Genomic DNA, 9,496 nt, shown 5'->3' on the forward strand with positions numbered 1-9,496 from the left:
GGCAGCTGCCCCAGTGAGGCTTACAAAAGAGGGAAATTCTGGTCATGAGAGCCAGGGTGACAACTCATTTTCAGAATTGCAGGTGGATTGCATTTTGTTGGGAAAACAGTTGGGTTGGCAGAGTTTGGGACTGCTGGTGCTTCCTCTGCGCAGGACTTCCTGGCTCTGTAAAGTGATTTGTGCTGATACCACAGCCATTGGCACATACACACACAGCCACACCACACTCACTGACCACCTTGTTCCTCATCTCTGCTGGAACGTTTGGTGAATCAGAGATACTTCAAGGCTAATCTTGGGATTCGGATTTGTTGTGAAGACTGAAAGACAGAGGGGGCAGTTTGGTGGAGTGGAGAGAACCCTGGTCTGGGAATCATAAATCTTAGGATCTGATATCTAGTTCGTGTTCTCCATCTAATGGACTGTGGGGCTTTCAGGATGTCACTTTAATTCATTTGGCATTGGTTTTCCCCTCTTTAAAGGTCATTCTTGGCCTATTGATGATCTTCAAGAGCCCTTTTCTGTTTTGACATTCTATGAGATACTTTAAGTGGATCATTTCACATTGCACTCTTGAAATATCCTTGTGGGCATTTTTGATGTGTCATAATTGCCACTGAAATGAATGATATTGCTAAAAGAACTTTAGTCAGAAATGAGGAGACCTGAATTTAAATCCTATTATCTGTTGGTCTTGTTCGAGTCACTTTTTCTCTGTGCCTCAATTTTTCTGTTGTAAAAGGAAGGGTTTGGAAAGTATTGAAACATCCTTGACTAGGAAGTTCTGGGGGAAAATTTGAGGGAAAATTTCAACATTTGTGCATTCATTAATTCATTCTTTCAACAAAGATTTATTATACTTTGTACTTACTTGTATTGATTACAATTGTGAATTTCAACCAGCAAGACTTTTTCAAATATGGATTACTGAGAATGATATATTATGATATGCCTTCTTTTTTCCTTTACCCTTTTCAAAGAAGTACTTCTTTACCTCATTCTTTTCACTAACTCTCTTATTTTTCTGTCTATTCTAAACTTTCATTATTTAATATGGGATCCTATTTCAAGTATGTAGAACAGCATGAGAAAAGGGAGGAAGGCAGGAAAATCTTGAAATGAGTTGTCTTATTATCTATATCTGGACAGTGTTATCTTGGCAGGAGCATAACCTTTTGTATCAGAAGAGGGGATTGCCTTCTAGGGAGAGGCCTCACCAGGAAGAAATGCCATTGCAGCCAACATTGGTGAGTGACATTGTCATCTAGGCTCCTTGTTCCTAGTAAATCATACCATAAATTATAAGAAGTAGCTTTTAGGAAACATGTTTGGGGTATGCCATAAAGCTGTCTTTGTTCATGTGCACTCAGGGAAATTGAGTGTTTGTGTGATGATACCATTATTCAAGCACAAGCTTTCTCCCATTCCCATAGTCTTAATCTTGAACAAACTTTTTTTAAAATTAATTTATTTAACTTTTAACATTCATTTTCACAAAATTTTGCGTTCCAAATTTTCTCCCCATTTGTCCCCTCCCCCCACCCCAAAGCACCGAGCATTCCAATTGCCCCTATCACCAATCTGCCCTCTCTTCTATCATCCCTCCCTTCCCTTGTCTCCATCTTCTCTTTAATCCTGTAGGGCCAGATAACTTTCTATACCCCTTTACCTGTATTTCTTATTTCCTAGTAGCAAGAACAGTACTCGACAGTTGTTCCTAAAACTTTGAGTTCTAACTTCTCTTCATCCCTCCCTCCCCACCCATTCCCTTTGGAAGGCAAGCAATTCGATATAGACCATACCTGTGTAGTTTTGCAAATGACTTCCATAATAGTTGTGTTGTGTAAGACTAACTATATTTCCCTCCATCCTATCCTGCCCCCCATTGCTTCTATTCTCTTTTTTGATCCTGTCCCTCCCCAAGAGTGTTGACTTCAAGTTACTCCCTCCTCCCATTGCCCTCCCTTCCATCCTCCCCCCCGACCCTGCTTCTCCCCTTCTCCCCCTCTTTCCTGTATTGTAAGATAGGTTTTCCTACCAAAATGATTGTGCATTTTATTCCTTCCTTTAGTGGAATGTGATGAGAGTAAACTTCATGTTTTCTCTCACGTCCCCTCTTTTTCCCTCCACTGAAAAGTCTTTTGCTTGCCTCTTTTATGAGAGATAATTTGCCCCATTCCATTTCTCCCTTTCTCCTCCCGATATATTTCTCTCTCACTACTCTCATCACATTCCACTAAAGGAAGGAATAAAATGCACAGTCATTTTGGTATGAAAACCTAGCTTACAATACAGGAAAGTGGGGGATAAGGGGATAAGCAGTGTGGAGGGGATGATGGAAGGGAGGGCATGGGGAGGAGGGAGCAATTTGAGGTTGACACTCATGGGGAGGGACAGGATCAAAAGAGAGAATAGAAGTAATGGGGGACAGGATAGGATGGAGGGAAATATAGTTAGTCCTGTACAACACAACTATTATGGAAGTCATTTGCAAAACTACACAGATTTGGCCTATATTGAATTGCCTGCCTTCCAAAGGGAAGGGGTGGGGAGGGAGGGAGGTAAAGAAGTTGGAACTCAAAGTTTTAGGAACAACTGTTGAGTACTGTTCTTGCCACTAGGAGATAAGAAATGCAGGTAAAGGGGTATAGAAAGTTATCTGGCCCTACAAGACAAAAGAGAAGATGGAGACAAGGGCAGAGAGGGATGATAGAAGAGAGAGCAGGTTGATAATAGGGGCAATTAGAATGCTCGATGTTTTGGGGGGGAGGGGACAAAAGGTGAGAAAATTTGGAACCCAAAATTTTGTTAAATTGAATGTTAAAAGTTAAATAAAAAAATAAAATATTTCTCTCTCACCCCTTAATTTCATTTTTTAAAGATATGATCACATCCTATTCAATTCACTCTGTGCTCTCTGTCTCTCTGTGTGTGTGCGTGTGTGTGTGTGTGTGTGTGTGTGTGTGTGTAATCCCACCCAGTACCCAGATACTGAAAAGTTTCAAGAGTTACAAATATTGTCTTTCCATGTAGGAATGTAAACAGTTCAACTTTAGTAAGTCCCTTATGACTTCTCTTTGCTGTTTACCTTTTCATGCTTCTCTTCATTCTTGTGTTTGAAAGTCAAATTTTCTTTTCAGCTCTGGTTTTTTCATCAAGAATGCTTGAAAGTCCCCAATTTCATTGAAAGACCATTTTCCCCCCTGAAGTATTATACTCAGTTTTTCTGGGTAGGTGATTCTTGGTTTTAGTCCTAGTTCCTTTGACTTCTGGAATATCATACTCCACGCCCTTCGATCCCTTAATGTAGAAGCTGCTAGATCTTGTGTTATCCTGATTGTATTTGCACAATACTTGAATTGTTTCTTTCTAGCTGTTTGCAATATTTTCTCCTTGACCTGGGAACTCTGGAATTTGGCCACAATGTTCCTAGGAGTTTCTCTTTTTGGATCTCTTTCAGGCAGTGATCTGTGGATTCCTTGAATATTGATTTTGCCCTCTGGTTCTACAATATCAGGGCAGTTTTCCTTGATAATTTCATGAAAGATGATGTCTAAGCTCTTATTTTGTCATGGCTTTCAGGGAGGTCCATAATTTTTAAATTGCCTATCCTTGATCTATTTTCCAGGTCAGTTGTTTTTCCAATGAGATATTTCACATTATCTTCCATTTTTTCATTCTTTTGGCTTTGTTTTGTGATTTCTTGGTTTCTCATAAAGTCATTAGCCTCCATCTGTTCCATTCTAATTTTGAAAGAACTATTTTCTTCAGTGAGCTTTTGAACCTCCTTTTCCATTTGGTTAATTCTCCTTTTCAAAGCATTCTTCTCCTGGTTGGCTTTTTGAACCTCTTTTGCCAATTGAGTTAGCCTATTTTTCAAGGTGCTATTTTCTTCAGCATTTTTTTGGGTCTCCTTTAGCAAGGTGTTGACCTGCTTTTCATGCTTTTCTTTCATCTCTCTCATTTCTCTTCCCAGTTTTTCCTCCACCTCTCTTACTTGATTTTCAAAATCCTTTTTGAGCTCTTCCATGGCCTGAGCCTATGGTATATTTATTCTGGATGTGTGGGATACAGAAGGCTTGACTTTTGTGTCTTTCCCTGATGGTAAGCATTGTTCCTCCTCATCAGAAAGGAAGGGAGGAAATATCTGTTCACCAAGAAAGTAACCTTCTATAGTCTTAATTTTTTTCCCCTTTTCTGGGCATTTTCGCAGCCAGTGACTTGACTTCTGAAATTTCTTTCCATACCCACCACACTTCCAGATCAGCCCAGCAAGCGCTTGGGGTCTGAGATTCAAATGCTGCTCCCCAGCATCAGGGCTTTGGGCAGGGGCAGGGCTGCTATTCAGTGTGAGATTAAGTTCAGGTGCTCAGGTGGAGGCAGAGCCACCACACAGGGCTCAGTTCCCTCAGGGGGTTTATGCAGAGATGGCTAAGAACAAATTGCTTGAAGAAATCTGAGGTAAGAAATGTCACTAATGGGGAATCAGTAAAGAAAGGGTGAGTGATAGAGGTACTACTTGAGCTTGGTATTGAAGCAAGGAAAAGATTTTAAAAGTAGTATATGGGACCATTCCACACGTTATAGAAAGCAGAAGCAGGTGTGTAAAGGTGAGAAATGACAAGTATGGGGAAACGTACTTAGTCCAGTTTGGCAAGAAGATGAAATACTTGGAGAGAAAATATATGAAAAAAAGGTTGAAAAGGGAGGTTAAAGCTCTGACCATACTTTGAATACTAGGCTAATAAACTTTTACTGAATTTAGTAGGAAATAGAGATCTTTTGAAGATTTTTGAGTAAGTGATGTGACTAGAATTACACATAAGGGAGAAGATTCTGGGAAGATGACAGAATAAGGCAGAAAGTTACCTGGCTCTCCTAAATTCCCCCTAAAGCAATATGAAATAATGCCTCAAAGTGAATTTTGAGTGGCAGAAATAAAGTTGGGATAAAACAGTTGTCCCCTAAAGTGGATTGGGAGAAAGTTAGGAAAACCCCAACCTCCCACAGTCATTGTTTGATGTGATTGAGATGCAAATGCTTCCGGGCAAAAAACACTGAATCAACAAACGATAAGCCGTGGGAGCTTGTTGTCAGGGTAGCAGCCTCTGCTTTCAGAACTTTCATTTCATGGACTGGGTGACCATGGACCCAACTGCTGATCTGAGGAAGACTGAGACGCTAGTAGTATTAGGATCATTTTCATCAGAACAGCATTAAAGAGAGAACAACATAAACATCTAAAAGCGTATAAAAGTATTCTTAACTTACAGAGAAATAGGAGGGTGAAGGGAGAGGCTATGGGAGAAACACTTAGAAGGGTGGAGAAATCAAGGAATAAGAGAATAAGGCAAAAGGATAAGGGAGGGATTTTTAAAAGGAGAAGAGGATAAGGACTCTCAGAAGGGCAAACAGGAGGGTAAGGGTTGAATATAAGGAAGGGATTCTTAGAAGGGGTGCAGATTAGAGAGACCATGGGTAGAAGTCAATTAGACATTTGAGAAAATATAAGGTAAAAAGAGAGCGAGAGAAGGATAAACAGTGATGATAATAGGATGAAAGGAAATACACAACTTGTAATTATAACTTTGAATGTGGATGGAAAGTGCTCATCCATAAAATGGAAATAGAATGGATTAAATTCCATAAGCCCTCACAACCGACAATATCAAAGGCCTTGGTCAGACTAACAAACATTGTGTACAGACCTCTGCTCTGCTCCTGGCATTTCTCCTGGAGCTGTTGAGCAGCAAATACCACATCAGCTGTGGCTCTGCCCTTTCCGTAGCCACACCAGCCCTCAGGTAGAGGACCATCTTCAAGGTGAAGGATTAACCTACTAAGAAGGACTCTGAGAACTCTGGCAAGAATCTTGCCAGCCATGACTAAGAGAGGAAACTCTTCCTGTGATTGTCACAGGAGAATCGATTTCCTTTACCCTTACAGAAGTGGACAATGGAGGTGTCCTTGAACTCCTAGGGGACAACCTCTTCTTGCCATATAACTGGAAAGTTTCTGTTAACTTTTGAACGAGCAATGGATCCTTCACCTTGTAAATTTCAGTTGGAACAGAATCAGCACCAGGTGCTTTGCCACAGGAGAGGAGCCTAACGGTGTTCAAAACCTCTTCTTCAGGTGGAACTTCAGTTGGGGAGGGATTAATTTTGGCTTACAGTAAATGGTTACTAGTTTCAACATCAATTGATGATATTCTGTTGAGAACACTATGGAAGTGTTCAGCCTATCTCTCAAGGATCACATCCTTATCACTGATCATTGTGGCTCCATCAGCACTGAGCTGTTGAGATGTGCCATAGGTCTTTGGCCCAAAAATAGCCTTCAGGGCATCACAAAAGCACTTTGGGTTGTAACTACCACCATGATACTGAATTTCATCTGTGTAGCTGCTGAAGCAGAAATCCAACAAAGTATGGATGGATTCTCTGCTGTTTGTGCTAATGTTGGCCTACCAATGAATACCAAGAAAACACAGGTGCTCCATCAGCCACCACCACACCATCCATGTTTGGAACCTTCAGTTATAGTGAATGGAGAAGTTTTAAATGCTGTGGATAAGTTCACTTACCTTGGCTGTGTGCTTTCTAGGGATGTACATAGAGCTGTTTTGCTGATCTCATTGTTGTACACCTGTGAAATTTGGACAGTCTAGCAGCACCATTCCAAGAAACTGAACCACTTCCATTTGAATTGTTGTAGAAAGATTCTGAAGATCACCTGGCAGGATAAGGTACCAGACACTGAGATCTTTTCTCAAACTGTCAAGCATTCAAACTCTACTGCAGAGAGCACAACTCTGAGGGTCTGTCCACACTGTTTGAACACCACACATATATTTGCCAAAAAAGACTATTTTATGTGTTGTTTTGAGGCAGAATCAAGATGGCAGAGCCAACGCTTCCTAGAGCTCTCCTCCATACCACAGTCAAATATCAGTAAAAAATGGCTCTTAACAAAATCTGGAGCTCCAGAACCCAAAGTATCTCCAGGTCAAGACAGCCTGGAAGGTCACCAGGAGGTGCCAACTGCTCCATGCTGGGGGTAGAGTGCAGTCCACTATAGGTCATGCAGTCCAGAGAGGCCTGAGTAGGCCTCAGGGAGACTGAATCTTGGGCATTTGTGGCAGTTTTCAGACTTCACAACGCAAAAACCCTGAAGACAAATGTGAAGGTCAGTGGAAAAAGCCTGTGGGACCAATGTAGGAGAGTGGAGTGGTCTGGCCCTGGCCACAGGGCAACAGAAGGGGAAGAGGGTGGAGGAACCTGCATCAGTCCCAGTAGCAGCAGGGGCAGCAGCAGGAGCTGTTTCTAGAGTTCTAAGTTCACAGATTGCAGGGGGAATCTAGCAACTGACAGTACACCCCCCAAATCAACTGGAAGCAGAGATCTACCTTGACAAAGAGCTCAGAAGTCAAGCCTGGGGAAATGAGCAAAAACTAGAAAAAGAATCAAAGTATAGAATCTTACTTTGCTGACAAGGAAGACCAAAATATGCAAACAGAAGACAACAAAGTCAAAGCTCCACCATCCAAAGCCTCCAAGAGAAACGTGAATTGATCTCAGGCCATGGAAGAGCTCAAAAAGGATTTTGAAAATCAGGTAACAGAAGTAGAGCAAAAATTGGGAAGAGAAATGAGACTGATGCAAGAAAATTATGAAAAATGAGCCAACTACTTGCTAAAGGAGACTTAAAAAAAAAGACTGAAGAAAATAACACTGTAAAAAATAGACTAAGTCAAATGACAAAAGAGATCCAAAAAGCCAATGAAGAGAAGCATGTGCGAAAAAGCAGAACTGGTCAGATGGAAAAGGAGGTCCAAATGTTCACTGAAGCAAACAATTCCTTAAAGATTGGAATGGAGCAGATGGAAGCTAATGACTTCAAGAAAAAGGAAGAAAATATAAAACAAAATCAAAGGAATGAAAAAATAGCAGACAATGCAAATATCTCACTGGAAAAACAATTGATCTGAAAATAGATCCAGGAGAGACAATTTAAAAATTATCGGACAACCGAAAAGTCAAGGTCAAAAAGCAGCCTAGAAATCTTCTTTCAAGAAATTATCCAGGAAAATTGCCCTGATATTCTAGAACCAGAGGGTAAAATAATTGAAAGAATCCACTGACCACCCCCTGAAAGAGATCCCAAAAGGAAAACTTCTAGGAATATTGTAGCCAAACTCCAGCGCTCCCAAGTCAAGGAGAAAATATTGCAAGCAGCCAGAAAGAAACAATTCAAGTATTGTGGAAACTCAATAAGAATAACACAAGATCTAGCAGCTTCTACATTAAAGGACTGAAGGGCTTGGAGTACAACATTCCAGAAGTCAAAGGAATTAGGATTAAAACCAAAAATCATCTGCCCATCAAAACTGAATATAATCCTTCAGGGGGGAAAATGGTCATTCAATGAAATAGAGGACTTTCAAGCATTCTTGATGAAAAGACCAGAGCTCAATAGAAAATCTGACATTGAAACACAAGACTCAAGAGAAGCAGGCAAAGGTAAACAGGAAAGAGAAATCATAAGGGACTTATAAAAGTTGAAGTGCTTACATTCCTACATGGAAAGATAATATTTGTAACTCTTGAGACTTTTCTCAGTATTTAGGTAGTTGGAAGCATTATATTCATACAGACAGAGGGCAGAGGGTGAGTTGAATAGGAAGAAATGATATCTAAAAAAACAAAATTAAGAGATGAGAGAGGAATATATTAGGAGGAGAAAGAGAGCAATAGAATGGGGCAAATTATCTCTCACAGAAAAGAAGCAAGAAAAAGCTTTTCCAATGGAGGGAAAGAGGAAGAAGGTGAGAGGGAAAAATTTGCGTTAAGAAAGGAATAACAAGTACATTCAATTTGCTATGAAAATCTATCTTACACTACAGGAATATAGAGGGGAAGGGGATAAGTGAGGTTTGGGGGGATGATAAAAGGGAGAGCAAATGGGAGGAAGGGGTAATGAGAAGTAAACACTTTTGAGGAGGGATAGGGTCAAAAGACAAAATAGAATAAATGGGAGCAGCATAGGAGGGAGGGAGATATAGTTAGTCTTTAGCAACATAACTTTTATGGAAGTTTTTGCATAACTACACATGTATAACAAGTGTCCAATTGCTTGCCTTCTCAGTGGGGATGGGTGGGGAGGGAGGAAGAGAGAGAAGTTGAAACTCGAGGTTTTGAAAATGAATGTAAAAAGTTGTTTTTCCATGCAACTGGGAAATAAGATTTACAGGCAATCGGGTATAGAAATCTATCTTGCCCTACAAGATGGGGATGTGGATAAGGGAAGGGAGGGATGTGATAGAAGGGAGGTCAGATTGGGGTAAGTGGTAATCAGAATGCATGCTCTCTTGGGGTAGGCAGAGGGCAGAGATGGGGAGAAAATTTGGAACTCAAAATCTTGTGGAAATGTTCATTGAAGACTAAAAATAAATAAGTTTTTTAAAAAAGAAAAAAGGACTTAGTTGGTTCAGGGG

Source organism: Notamacropus eugenii, chromosome 2 (assembly GCF_028372415.1).
Source record: "Notamacropus eugenii isolate mMacEug1 chromosome 2, mMacEug1.pri_v2, whole genome shotgun sequence".
In the NCBI taxonomy this organism is placed as follows: Eukaryota; Metazoa; Chordata; class Mammalia; order Diprotodontia; family Macropodidae; genus Notamacropus; species Notamacropus eugenii.